Source organism: Caloenas nicobarica, chromosome 6 (assembly GCF_036013445.1).
Source record: "Caloenas nicobarica isolate bCalNic1 chromosome 6, bCalNic1.hap1, whole genome shotgun sequence".
Lineage (NCBI taxonomy): Eukaryota > Metazoa > Chordata > Aves > Columbiformes > Columbidae > Caloenas > Caloenas nicobarica.
The window spans coordinates 19,285,390-19,299,046 of record NC_088250.1 but is presented as its reverse complement, the minus strand read 5'-3'; the positions used below and the strand labels follow the sequence as shown (position 1 = coordinate 19,299,046).

The 13,657-nt window shown below is 43.3% G+C and overlaps 1 protein-coding gene across 2 annotated transcripts in view; it reads right to left on the bottom strand.

Annotated features, from left to right (window-relative positions):
* WIPF1 (WAS/WASL interacting protein family member 1) overlaps positions 1-13,657 on the bottom strand; it is a 58,206-nt gene that overhangs the window by 27,800 nt on the left and 16,749 nt on the right. The window contains exon 2 of one of the 2 annotated variants that reach the window (XM_065637729.1): positions 8,296-8,409. The gene's annotated coding sequence lies outside the window, so the exon portion shown is untranslated. The remainder of the gene's footprint in view (positions 1-8,295; positions 8,410-13,657) is intronic. The other variant, XM_065637730.1, reaches the window with a different exon arrangement.

Sequence of the window (13,657 nt, the reverse complement as noted above, 5' to 3'; positions counted from 1 at the left end):
GAACATTTGTGAGGCAATGAATCATATTTGCACATAAGTAACAAACTTGAGGAATGTCAGAGTCAGCAATCAAGGCTGGCATTGGCTCCCACAACACCGTCCTGTGGATGCAGAAGGCTGGTGGAGCATGGACCGCAGCCACAGTCGGCACAGAGATGCCATCCGTTGTGTTCAGCACTGCTGGCATCTTGCTTCATGAGCTTGGGGAGAGCAACCAGTGAGATATGCTGTCATCTGTCTCAAAGAACCATGACCTACTGAAAAACTCCCCCTAACTTTCCCTCTGTGCCCTGCTCACAGACCACAAACTGAACAGAAACTCACATCAGACCTTACAAACTCAGTAGACACTAAATGAGGACTCACTCCGCATATGACTGGTATCCCGTGTTCACAAACCTTCTCTGACCTCCGATGCAAAAAGTTCTACAATAGCATTCGATCTGCCATTTAAATGCTTATTTCAATATCATGGCCAGGGAAAGTTAACGTCTTTATAGACTCTGCTGGGATGTTATAAAACAATTACGTTTTTATAATTCATATGCCAAAAGGAATTAATGCCAGTTTGCAAATAAAGCAATGGAAAATTTTCAGCTTGCTGAGGTAGAAATGGATATACACAAAATATACCATTACTTTGCACACTTAAGAGTTTTTCGTAGCTACTATGATTGGCATTTTATCATAGATCCTCCTCTGAGAATAGCTACAAAATGAAACTTTTTTTACATAATTTACGTGATAACTAGCTTATGGTAATTAAAAATGAATATCACTTTAAAAGCCCGAAAACCCTGATGTATGTGAAGCTGGGTAACACATGCTGGGCAGCTGCACAGCGGGGAGCTGGATGACGAAGTGTCCATTTGCACAAGGAACCGAAGCAACGTGCAGCATCTGCACTCGCTCGGCTGGCAGTGAGCCTCTGCCCGCCGAGGTCTGGCCTGCTGCGCTGCTCCCTCTGCCTCTCAAAGCTTTCACATGGGCTGCTATGGTTTCAGTAATTATTTTTAAAGGTTCTCGGCAACATAAAACCAAATCTGCGGAAGAGATTTTAAAATCAAGATGGAAATAATGAAGAGGTTGGAAAAGTGGAGGCAAAAAGTGACCTGAAACAAACAGAAGGTGTGCTTTAGCAAACACTCCTCTTCCCCAAAATACACACAATCACCCCCTCTTCATGCTGGAGCCAACCATAGCTCACCCCAAACTACTGAGATACTGTAGCCAAAAGGTGATCATCTCTTCAAAAAGGTTTACAAAACTATGGAAACTGTGTCCAAAGCAATAAAAAAACCCCCAAACCCAAGGCGAATTAAGGATAAGAGATTCATTGTAACCTTAAATATCCTACTGTACATATTTTGGTTTGAAACTGATTAATTCGAAAACAACAAAGAAAAACAACTGTGTTACTGAAAACACATTATTTCACATGCCAGTTTACACGATCACCTAATTCCCTTACAGTACTGCCAAATGATGTCTCATTCTAATCCACATAAAAACAAGTCCAAAATGTTACGTTCCTGCACCACAAGATTATTTGCGCAGTTGCAATCCAGGACACTTCTCCTGCAACTTCAGAAAAATAGAGGAAGCAATGCATTATTGCTATTAAAAATTGTCCGAAAAGACAACCCCAAAACTATCTTTAGATGGGTTGTATGAAACTAACAGGTCAGATAACCATTAAATAAAGCAGATTAAAGGTTGCCATTAACACTGTATTGTTTGGTTCTTTGTATCATATATAAAATATTCTAAACCAGACCTTTTTTTTTCTGTTTTAAAAACCATAGATTTTATAACATACCCATATTAGCTCTCTTAATTCACTGCCTTTATTACTATAGCAAGAAAAGCTTCGTTTTAAATGTCTAATTTTTAATACAAGTGAGAAAAAAAAAGTATCAGCTGTCCTTAGCTGATAGGAACTGCTGTAGTTTTATGTCAGAGGAAGATCTGGTCCCAAAAGAGTAATGTGAATCTGTCTAAGTGACAAGGGCTGCCAGTTGAAGCTCCGGGGCTGAAGCAGACCACCAGTGGGGAAGATGCAGAATTGCCTTTTCCTCCTGTGATGCTGAACCCCTGAATGCACCATATGGCTCATGCTGGGCTGGCCAGCACTCCCTGCCTCCAGGCCAAAACTGCCTGCTACCAAATGGAAATACATGCAGAAACCTGCAGAGGATCTGCTCCAGGCTTGCTTCTTGGGAAGAGCAGCTCCAGAGCAAATTAGTGGTTTGGTGGCCACACTGCAGAAGGTCCCTCCAAGCCACGGGCCAACCAGAGGGATGGGTGGAGGAGCAAGGCAGGAGGGTGCTTGGAGACACTCTCACTCTTTGGCCAGCACAGAGATGAGCTCCAGATCAGCCCTGTGAATTGAAACCATGTGAGGGAGGCGGGACGGGTGGAGTGGTGTTTAGAGAGGTCCCCAGGCAAGGAGCCCAGTGTCCTGGTGGCTGCTACCTCAGGTCCCACTCAGGGCTGGAGTGGTGGAAGGACAGACCTGAAATTCTCCCTTCTCTGTTTGGATTTAGTTGGCTCTTTGTGAAGCAGTAAAAATCTAATCCATCACGCACCAAATACCTCTCCATGTGTAACAGGACAGACCTCAGCCTTCAGCATCTGAGTTTGCATGTGTGCAAGGCACCCACAGTGCTCACGCACTGTTCTTATCACTGACAATTTCCATCTGGGACAATCTGGAAAACATCCGCACTAATACAAGGATGAATTTTTATGTTAAGTATTTCCAATGCTGCCTTTTGGCAAGAAAAAAAATGTCAAAAGCCACTTGGAAAAGAAAGGTACAGCTAAGAGACTTCTCAATTATTTCATAAATAAGCTGCCAAAATCCAAAGAGTAAAATCCAGGCAATACTAATATTCCTTGTACCCACACTACTATAAACTAAACAAAGATCAGGGTATTGACCAGCCACAATTGCATTTTATTTCATTTTCTAGAGTGTTATGAAATATAGATGAGATAACATTGAAACAGAGGGTGCAGATTTGACATCTGGCACTTTAACTGAAAACTCGGCCTTGATGTTGAGATTATGAAATTTGCACATATGCATCCGAGTGCATGGTACACATCTGCAGCAGATGATGTCGATTTAAACATCCACAGTGAGGGCATACACTTAAACTGTCCATACTTAATATGAGGTTTTCATTGTCCAGTTGAAAGCCCTATAATTAAATATATTTTTTAAGATTTACTATATGAAATATCCTTCATTATTTCTCTTGGCAATAATCTAATAGACAACAAGGCAAAAGTTCTGTTTTGCATCAGTCTGTGGTTCTTTTAGGCTCAAAGCAATTCTAATGTTATATTAAAGACTAACTCAGTCTAGGAATTTAGATAACGGTTCTACCTGGAGAGGCATTAAAATCTCTGTGTAGGCTGGTATGCTGCCAGATTTAATAATGTGGTTTTGAGGAAAAAACAAACAAGCAAACAAACTAGAGAGAAGTGGGAAACTAATTTTATGTCCTGTCAAAATTTAAGACATGAAGATATTTCTATCTCAATCATGATTGTTTTTTAGACTCTATTTTAAAAAATTCAAGTTTATGAAATTTGAAATTTTACAGTTTTTGTTCTTAGAAGCCCAAAGTTCATCAGCGCCTACATTTAAGTATTTTAAATTTATTTTAAAAGATTATTTTAGAACTTCCTAATTTCTGAAATGTAAATCCTGTACCAAATTTACCTTCAATCTAAGGAAAGAATAAAAGGGTTTTGATAAACCGATGGGTTTAATTAGAAAAGCTTTTCAACCAAAATGTCTTGAAAAGCTATAACTACGATCATTAGCTTTGATATCCAAACAGAACTTTTCCAACTCAGGCATGAAACCCCACTGCTAGAGGCTCACGTTTCCACAGTTTCACTGCTGTGTGGACACGGCACTGCTGAGCCAGCACAGGCTCTGAGTCCCAGCTGCCTGAGCTGATTGTCACCCCGTCCCAGGAGGGGTCCAGGCTGAGCTGGTGCCACCAGAGCCAACACTGGGAGGACACAGATGCAGACAAAGGGGCTCAAAGCCCTGTAGTGGGGACTAGTTTAAAGCACGGCACAAATAAAACCAAAAGCAACCAAGGACAACAAAGCAAAAAATGCTCTCCTGCTTTCCTCCACGTCTCCAATTACAAAAGTCTTTGCTCCAGTTTATTTCTCTTTGGAAAGAACTTTTTACAGCTGCACATGGCAAGTACTTAGCTAGTGAGTGAAGAAGAGAAGCTGGAAAGAATGTTTATCCATGGATTCTGCCAAAAAAATGGGCAGGGCAAAGTCTAACGTGGTTTAGCAGCAAGAACTGCCGATCTTCCCCTGCACGAAGAGGCGGCACGTCCTGCGCTGCCCTCCTGACCAGGGAAACCACAGCTGCATCACCCAGGCCAGCTGCCCAGGCTGGACCCTCCCGAAATGTGCAGCACCCCTCTGCTTTCTATTTGTGGAGCTGGTTGAGTCCACACACACAGAAAAAGAGCATTTTTCCCAAGTCACTGTTAATTAAAAGAAAGATATTCTATTCAGCCATCTGCATTTTATTTTAATTATTTATCTCTCCAACCACTTTCCATGACCTTTGAAAACCAAGTGTTGCTGTGTAGCGAGTGTAGTCAAAGGCCACGTGTCATGTGCGTGGCTGCCCTGGAGGACACAGGTTTACCAGGGCGCTCAGGGGACTGTAGTGACATCGCACATGAGGTCATATCTAGCTGACTGCATAGGTCATCTCCATCCTCAGTCGGACTTGGCAGACATACCATGCGGGTGAATGCGCTAGAGGACAAGTCAACATCTTGCCTGCACTGGGTGGGAGCTGCAAGCCATGGCTCGAGGAGAGACAAGGTCCCCTGGGGAGCTGCCCTGGGACTGGCAGCAGCTTCTGGTTCCTGCCAGGCTTTTTGGAAGGCGTGTCCACCCAGCATGGCACCTCCCTGTTAGCTGGCAGCTCCAAGATAGCCTGCTCCACAGGGAGCTGCTGAGTTTGGAGGTAATTCGCCTCCATGCAACACAGCAGGTCTAGCTGAGCTCCCGCTGGTATTGTGAATGCAGCTTTTTGCATAAAAAGTAGTAGTTTGGTGCTGTTTAACATTAAAAAAAAAAAAAGTATGTATGGCATACCACTGTCACGAAAAAAATATACCCACAAAACCAAAAGCAGCCACATACCATCATTCAACACTTGCATTTCCTCTTTAGAACATATTTCATCAGCAGTCCTCTTATTCCATGGGACTGCTCAAATTCATCCTCACTAATGCCAATCTACCGAAAGCTCAGAGAAGAAAACAGATCAGCCACTGCAGGCTGGAGTGCTCAGTGCAGGTGCCCTGGAACAGCAGGTATTGGAAGGTGGCAGCCAATTTCCCCTTGAATTTCTTTGTAATAAGAGCGGTTGTCACAGCTGTTAAGCCCTAGCTAAAGTTAGCATCACATCTGAATCCGGTAAATACGGCTGAAACTCTGATCAAACTGGCTGAATGGTTTGGCCAGTTTACATGGGCAAAACCAAACTGGGCTTATTTTAAGTAAGTTTGAAGACTTAAGTTTAGTATATGTCAGACTGAAATATAACTATTGACATCTCTGCTTTCAAAACCAGAACTGGTAATTAAACAGAGAGATAAGAACCACTTCAAATCTGAGGCCACAAGCTTCCAGAGAAAAAGACAACTTTTTCCGATTCTGGAAAGTTGTTGTATCTGGATCAAACCCACAGCTGAAAGCAAGCTTTGCATTGGTTTTATCAGGTCATAAGACATGATTACTCTCACAATGCCAACCTTCTCTCTCAAACTGCAGTCCTGCCGACTGGCAGCCTTCAAACAAGTGCTACTGCAAGGATGGCTGTTTGCTCCTGTACCCGTCCATGCCCGCAGCAGCGGGCTGGCTCTGAGCGCTGGGATGCAGGTGGGGCTGGTCCAGGCACCACTGCGCGGAGAACCAGCCGCTGCGCAGGCAGGGCACGGCAGCGCCTGGGCTGCGGCGGGAGCGAACCCTGAGCTCTGCAGGCAGACGCTGCCCCAGGCGAGCCCTGATCCATCCGAACTGGCTATTAGTTCAGTGCAGACTGAACTGGTTTTGCACAGCCCGTGGGAATCTGCAGTTTGCCATTAGTACCAGAGTTTTGAGGTCCATGATAAAAATGAGCTGTTTTCTGTCTTCCCACAACTTTTTGCCTAAGACAGCAGCACCGCCTGCCTTTTCAGGTCTCCCTCTTACGCTGGGAGCAGACCTGGTAGTTACCCTGACAGCTGTTAGTCATAACGACTCAACACTTTCCCACAGTGCACAGTATAATGCACTCAATTTTATCTGTTGACTCCCAAATAGAAGAGCAAAATCTCCTCAGGAACGGCATGTCACCTTCCCACCTTGAAAAGAGGACTATGGGATATACTGTACCGTACATATTGAAGTGTTTATTGTTTTAAAAATAACTATTCAGCTTTCATCGATAACCTGAAAAATTTAAAGTCACTGCCTACAAGGAGAATGAAATACAGAACGACAGACAGCAGGGCTGGAAGAAGGCACTTAGTCTTCCTCTGAGTCACTATCAATGATATCATTCCTAGCAGGTATTTATCTCTTCTCTCTCTAAAAATTTCCAGTGATGGAAGTTCTGCAATATCCCTCAGTCATCTGCCTCATTAGCTTCACAGCTAATGAAGTTTTTCCCAGTATCTAATCTAAACCTCCTTTGCTGTGATTTCATTTGCTATTTCTCACCCTATTTACAACTGATGTGCAGAATAATTTATTCCTTTCCTCTTCATGGCTATTTGAAAACCGTTTACATGCCTCTTTGATCTTCTCATCTTTAGTCTAAGCAATCATATTTCCTCCAGTCTTTCCTCACAGGCTGTATTCGTTCCATCTCTCATCATTACTGCAGTTCCTGGAACTTCTCAAAATCCCACATCATATTTGAAATGGGTGAGGGTGACACAATTCACCATCTTTATATCTCAGTATTGCATTCTGTATTCTTTTGCAGCATACAATATACTAATTTGAATTAAAACATAAATGTCAATTTAAAATACTCATATTTACCCTGTATGCGAGTCTCCTTCCTTCAAACAGCCATCCTTTCTAACCCACAGTGCCCAAATAGTGTGTTTGGCTGCTGATCACACAGTAGTACCACATTTTTTGGTCCTTTGGCCAAATATTAGGCTTTGCACCAGTCCCCATCTTGGCAGCAGTTTCTCATGCTTGATATAAGTTGTGGAGTCACGAATGAAGCGAGATGTTTGTCTGCTCCTAGGACTAACTCTTCCCTCTCATATCTCCCAAGCCTGGCACCCAGATTTCTCCAGACTCTGGTTTCTAAAGCAAGCGCACTGCTGAAACTGCACCGAAGCATCAACCCACATGGACCAGCGATAGATCCTACCAAGAAAAAGCCCGGAATGGTTTTGTGCTTGTGTCTCCAGAGAACCAAAATCCCAAGTGTCTCTGAGAGCCTCCCGGCATCAGTTTCTACCTGGCCCACTAATCACAAAGAAACCACAGTCAGGGCTTACAACACAGCGCATTTATGATAGGAAATAATATTTGATCTGCTGGACTGCACCAGCTCTAGGTCAGCACATTGCAGCCTATCTACAGCACATGCTGTCTGCTTAAGCCTCTGCTGCAACAATTAAAAAAAAAATAAAAAGTAAACTCGCTGTTACTTCTTTCTTTCTGATTTGCTAGATGTCTCAGTGGACCTTTTCATACCATTTCTGTTCATTAGCACCCAACTCTGAACATTACAACCTTCACTGTGTAGTTTTCAAGTGTAATGTCATCTGCTCTAAGCCAAGACAACTATGAATTCACAGTACCTGGTCAAATCATATCTCAGGTCTCCTGACTGACCTGTGAAGTCTTAAATCCCTCCACTGTTAGTCCTGTGCTACTAGAATGAAAAAAAAAAAAACCACAAACCCACACCAAACACTGCATGTGTTAAAAGCTTGTGGATTTGGCAGAAAATCTGCCATAACCCAAGGCACCTACATCCGACAGCAGAAAAGGTGTGCGACATCAGAGCATGTCAGTAACCTGGCATTGCCATTAACCCTGTCCTGGAGAAGAACGACTCCTACATTGCCACACTGCACATCAGGACGCGAGACAGCTCTGTGACTCCTGACTGTGACAGGCCAGGGGTGACACATGCCGGAGATGCGTCCCTGCGCTGTTGCTCACACAGTGACTCCCCCCGCTCCCATCCCTCTTGGGGCACCAACCCCACAGGCTCTGTACCTCCTCACCAGCAGGAGAAACGCTTGCACAGAATAGGAGGCCTGGCAAATCCAGTCCAGAAAAGACGTGCTGAAGTTAATTAGATCTCAGTAACATTTTCCAGGTTGCACATTCCTGCAAGGAAGAAAAAAAAAAAAAAAATTAATTGTGAAACCAAAGTGTTGAGGACCACGGAGCCTGGATACATATTATGCATCTCCTTGCACACGTAGAAATTCTGCATGAGAAACCGTCAGCATGTAAAGAGGGGCCCACCTTCACCTAAAGAAGAACTAGAACAGGAAGATACACTGATTGTGCTCTCCATATCAGTCCCTGTGGCCAAAAGGCCCAATTTGTTCTCAAACAAATTTAAGATAATTCCCCCTGATTTCAGCATAGCATAATAAAAGCCAATATAAATGGTGGAATGAAAGCAGAGAAGCCTAAAGACATGTGTGGATGGATCTGGCAGTAAGACTGAACTGAGTTATCCACTGCTACAGTTGCTCCTCTTAAAAGAGCCACGGTTCACCAACCAGCTTTGTAACAGAAGGTTTCTACAGTTCAGGCTAGAGAAACATGCATGCAAAACCTGAAACAAATCAACTAAACAAAATAAAACTGACCTCCTTCAACCTCTAGATGCTTTAAACAGCCAATTATAGAAATTATTTGCAGAACTTGCATTTGGAGGGGGATGGGGGGGTGGGAGAAAGGGGGAAGGAATGGCCAGCAAGATGTGACTGAGACATGCTGCAAATAACATCCCAGCAAAAGATACCCTTGTCCATTTGATGATGGATTTAATATTAAAAGAACAAAATGTCTTTAACAATCAAGTCAATTTAAAATAAAATATAAGAACAGTAACCATTTGGCATTTTATGGATTTATTTCTATTTGGAGATCAAAGTCTCGAGACTCCAGTCCCTGTCTGGTATGAAACCTTTGCATACACTATGTGGCAAAATGGGACCCACGAGGGATCCTGCTGCAACCGCTCTGAGGCTGGTCCATGCGCTTCATGTTTGCATTAGTTGGTGTCACACATCTTTGCTCGTGTTTATTCCCTTGCAGAGCATAGGACAACTCTGTGCCCTGGATCCAAGTGCACACTGGACACAAAGTCAGGAGAACACTGCAGCTGAGTAACTTCTGGGGAACAAAACTGGCCAGTGATTAAAGTGGCATTCTGAGCGATTTATTCCGTTTGTTTGCAGAATTAAAGATACCTTAAAGCTGCTTTCATCTAACTTTTAAGTTCTCTCAAACAAATTTTTATACTAATACTACCCAAAAGACAGAAAACAAAATAAATAATTTTTTAAAAAGCATACAGAAAAATTAATTTTTGTTCTATAGACGCTACGAATATGTGCAAACACATACACACATTCTCCCTTCCTTCCAAAGTTCAGTAAAACAGATTTTTTTCTTTTTTCCTGAGTACAGGATTTGTCTCCATCTGGTTCCATTTTTTACTAATTTCTTTTTTTGGTTTCCTTCTCTCTCATTCCAATTCATATTTATTTCCCTTTGTTTAGTCTGTACTCTTCATTCCCTTTCCTCTTTTTGCAGATTTCCTTTTTAATTTGCTAGGGAAAGAAACATTCTTTCCCTGGTTTTCACAATGCAAGCTGGTGGAACAGGCCCATTCAGAAACTCCCCCTCTCCTACACCCTCTCCCGCTCTTCCCCTCCTCTTTCAGCCCTGGCTGGCTGTGCTTGCTCCTGGTAGCAAAGTGTTAGGCTTTATTTATTTAGGAAAGTGTGTCAGTTTATTTTTTAATTCAATTTCAAATACCTAGCACAAACCACAGTGTGGAGGCTCAAATGTATTATTTACGAGCCACTATATTTATCTTAAAACAACTCCTAATCTATTTGAGATGAGCCGCTATAAGGCAGGATTAAGCTGAAATGAAAACGTCTGCAGTGGGATTTTACTAAATTGCTTTTAAATCACATTCTTAGTTAAACAGAGTTGAGTTTCCCAGTGTTCTGGTGAAGGCTATAAACCCAAATAAAGCAGAAAGGCTGATTTTGGGCAGAACTCTGGCTCTCTTTGCAAAACTTGCCAGTTTTACAGCAGAGAAGCCCAGCTAAGGCCAGAGCCTTCTGCATGTGAAACTCCAAAGCGCAACATCTGAGAGCAAGCTTTGCAAGGCTGCAGACAATGAGAGCTGCAGAGCTGTAAACCGACAAAACGAGGGCCCTGGTAATTCCGATCGCCGAGACCCCCGGTGCCCGCAGCAGAGCCAGAGCCAGCATCTGCTTCCCTGGCAGGAGGAGGCGAGGACTTGTCTGCTCATGCAGTCTGGTCCTTCCTGAGCCGCTGCGATCATTTTACACACATCTTATTAAGCTGAGATCAAGATGAACGCACTGCGTGATGTGAGGAAGGCAAAACAGCAGTGCAACTTGGTCTGTTTTTCTACAGATTCAGGGAAATGTTTTTTTAAAAGATTTGTGAAGTATAGGCAGTTTTAGGAATACTTGCCTGACACTCAAATCTCCAATTTTAATCTCTGGCATGCCCTTGGTACAGCATCGGTCACATCCAACAGCTGCATTTCATGCTGGATCACGCCTGCTGTCCAAGCCCTGCGCTGGGCGAGCTGTGGCCTTGCCGGTGAGCCAGGGAGTCCCTGCACGCAGGGAGCATCTCTGCCGCCCCCCACGCACCACGTGCGCCCCAGGAGGGGATTCGGTTTTATTTCAGGTTCTGTGAAGTACTGCTACTATAGTCTATATTTTATCATCCTGAAGTTTATTTTCTTTTCAAGAACTTTGCAAAGTCAGAGTGTAAGTTAATTAATATCTGGTAATATTAAAAATAATGGGGGTTTTTTGTGTAGGACTACAAAACATACACCCCATTAAACAGCCTCCATCTAAGAGCTCCAAGATTTCGAGCACCAAACTGGTGCTGTTTTATTCCTGATATGGCACATTCCCAAGCCAAAACCCTCCAGCACAGAAAAGCTGGGATGGAATTCCTCAACAGAAATCACCAAAAATAAGAGAAAACCTTAACAAGAGACTGTACCAACAAAATCAAACAGAACAGCTATATACTCAGTTCAGCCAAAGCAAACAAAGTTAAGTTCCCGCTACGGTCAGTAGGTTTAACCTATGCTTGGAAAAGCACTTTCTGGTATTTATTAACACCGAACACGTCTATTAAGAATCCAGACCTGATGCTTGTTAAACAAAAGTCTTAACAAGACGGAGATTTCATTCACACTTCGAAGGTGGCTCAGGTCCACGCCACTGCTGTACAGCAAGGCAGGCTCCGGGCTTCTCACAAACCAGGCTAACTCACAGAACAGCTTCCTATTTTTGCCCCGCAAGGTCCTGCTCTGAAAGCCCGTGTTGCTTGCTGCCTGCTAACACAAGTGCCATACAAACCACTTCTTATCCACCTCTATCCAAAATGCGTGAAAATTTGTACACAGAACTGCTGAAGTACAGTTAAAGAGACATTTTAAAAGGACTAACCTGTGCTATTTGAATCCGTTGGAGGTCACCCGGTTCTGAACTTCCCCAGCAGCTTCAATCTCGCTTCCTGTAGAGCGGCATGTGACACCAGACTTCCTCACCGCACCTTGCGAGACCCGCTTTGCTCACTTTTTAAAACAATGAAGAAACTCACTGTCCCTTACAGCATGTTTAAGAACTTTCTGCTCTCATGTCGAGCCACTGACATTTCTGCATAGCCAAGGAGTCCTCCTCTATTGCCTCCTGAGTCACCCCATGGTTCAATGGACCTTTTTGTACCATTTCTTTGTATTATTACTGAATGCTGAATATGAGTCTGTTGCAGTATGCTCAGTGCCCCCTACTCCTTCTTTTAAGGAGGAAACAATACAGCAGTGGAGAATGCAATTATGCTGCAGGAGTGGGAAATTTCAATTAATGATATTTGTTTATCAAATTCTCAGAGTGATAATGAATTGATGTATTCAAATAGATGCAGCTACCTGAAATTTTCAGAAATATTTTTCATTTGAATATGGCAAACAGCTTTCATAGGAGTTTGAGTCGTATGAAAAATAGGTTATGACTTCAGAACAGTAGAGGTTCTCTTCTCAGTTGTATTATAGCAGTGTGCATCCATATATTCATATAGTGATTGGACAAACAGGCCTGAACATTTGTTTCAAAAAGGACAGTCAATTCTTGCATTAGAAGAGTATGATTACAAAATTAATCAATAGGTGGTGCTTTAGCAGATTTTTTTTTAAGGCACATGAATTTTGGAAAGGCAATCTAATCCTAAGTGGTACCAACACCAGAAATGCTGACACAGCTTAGACAAAGTTTGAAGGCCTACCAAGTCAGAGGAGGGGCAGAACAGTCTTACCAGCAAGGAGATACTGCTCTGCTGAATGATGCTCCTGTTGAGCATGTTAAAGACCCTTCAATTAAGCTAATGGACAGGGGGATGGAGATCAATTAAATGTCTCTTTATTTAGTGAGAGCTGAAATAACAACAGCCAATGCCTATGGCACTGATCGGCCTGGCAAGGGCTGAGTGAGAGCAGAGAGGTTACACAGCCCAAGGGGTTCCCTTGGAGACGGATTGTAAACATATGTGCTAGGGCACTGATTGGACTTAGCTGCACCTAAGTGTGGGTGTGAAGAACCTGAAAGCAGGAAAAGAGTGAACAAACAGACAGCGATGCTGCACAATTGGGGCACAAAGCTTTCAGGAGCAACACGTCTTTATGGTTGTCCTCCCATGGCCATTCATTTCTCCCACCATGTCCCATGGCCCTCTCAGGTGTGTTAGCATAGTGGTTCCACATCCCATGCCATGGACTGTGTTGAGGAACTGATCTAGTGTTCAAAAGTTGATCAGTGGTGGTGGTGGTGGGGTTTTGTTTGTTTTATTTTTTTGTTTTGGTTTGGTTTGTTGTTTCTTTTTTGGGGGGTGGTGTTTGTTTTTTTCTTTTCCTCCTCACTCTCAGGCAGCAGGGGACAACTAGCACAAAGCTTGCTGTGCTGCTACCCAGGCTGTAACACAAAACCACAGCTTACAGCAAGAGGCCCAGAGCAAACCAACAGGACCTTCTTCTTTGCCCATTGCTTGATGCATTCTATTAAATTTCTACATAAACTAAGAGGTTTCCACTAAAAATGTCATATTTTAAATTAAACTGTGCCAAATGAAGACAGTGTTGTGAGCAGCCTCCCGGTGACCACCAGCCAGGGGTGACCTCCCCATCTGCTGCCTCAGGGCTTCCTCCACCACACACTAGATAACTACTATCAAATGAGCCAAATTAGCTCTGTATTGGGTTTGCATGGCCGGGTTTTGGGAGCAGGAGGGCTACAGGTGTGGCTTCTGTGAGAAGCTGCTAGAAGCTTCCCCCAGT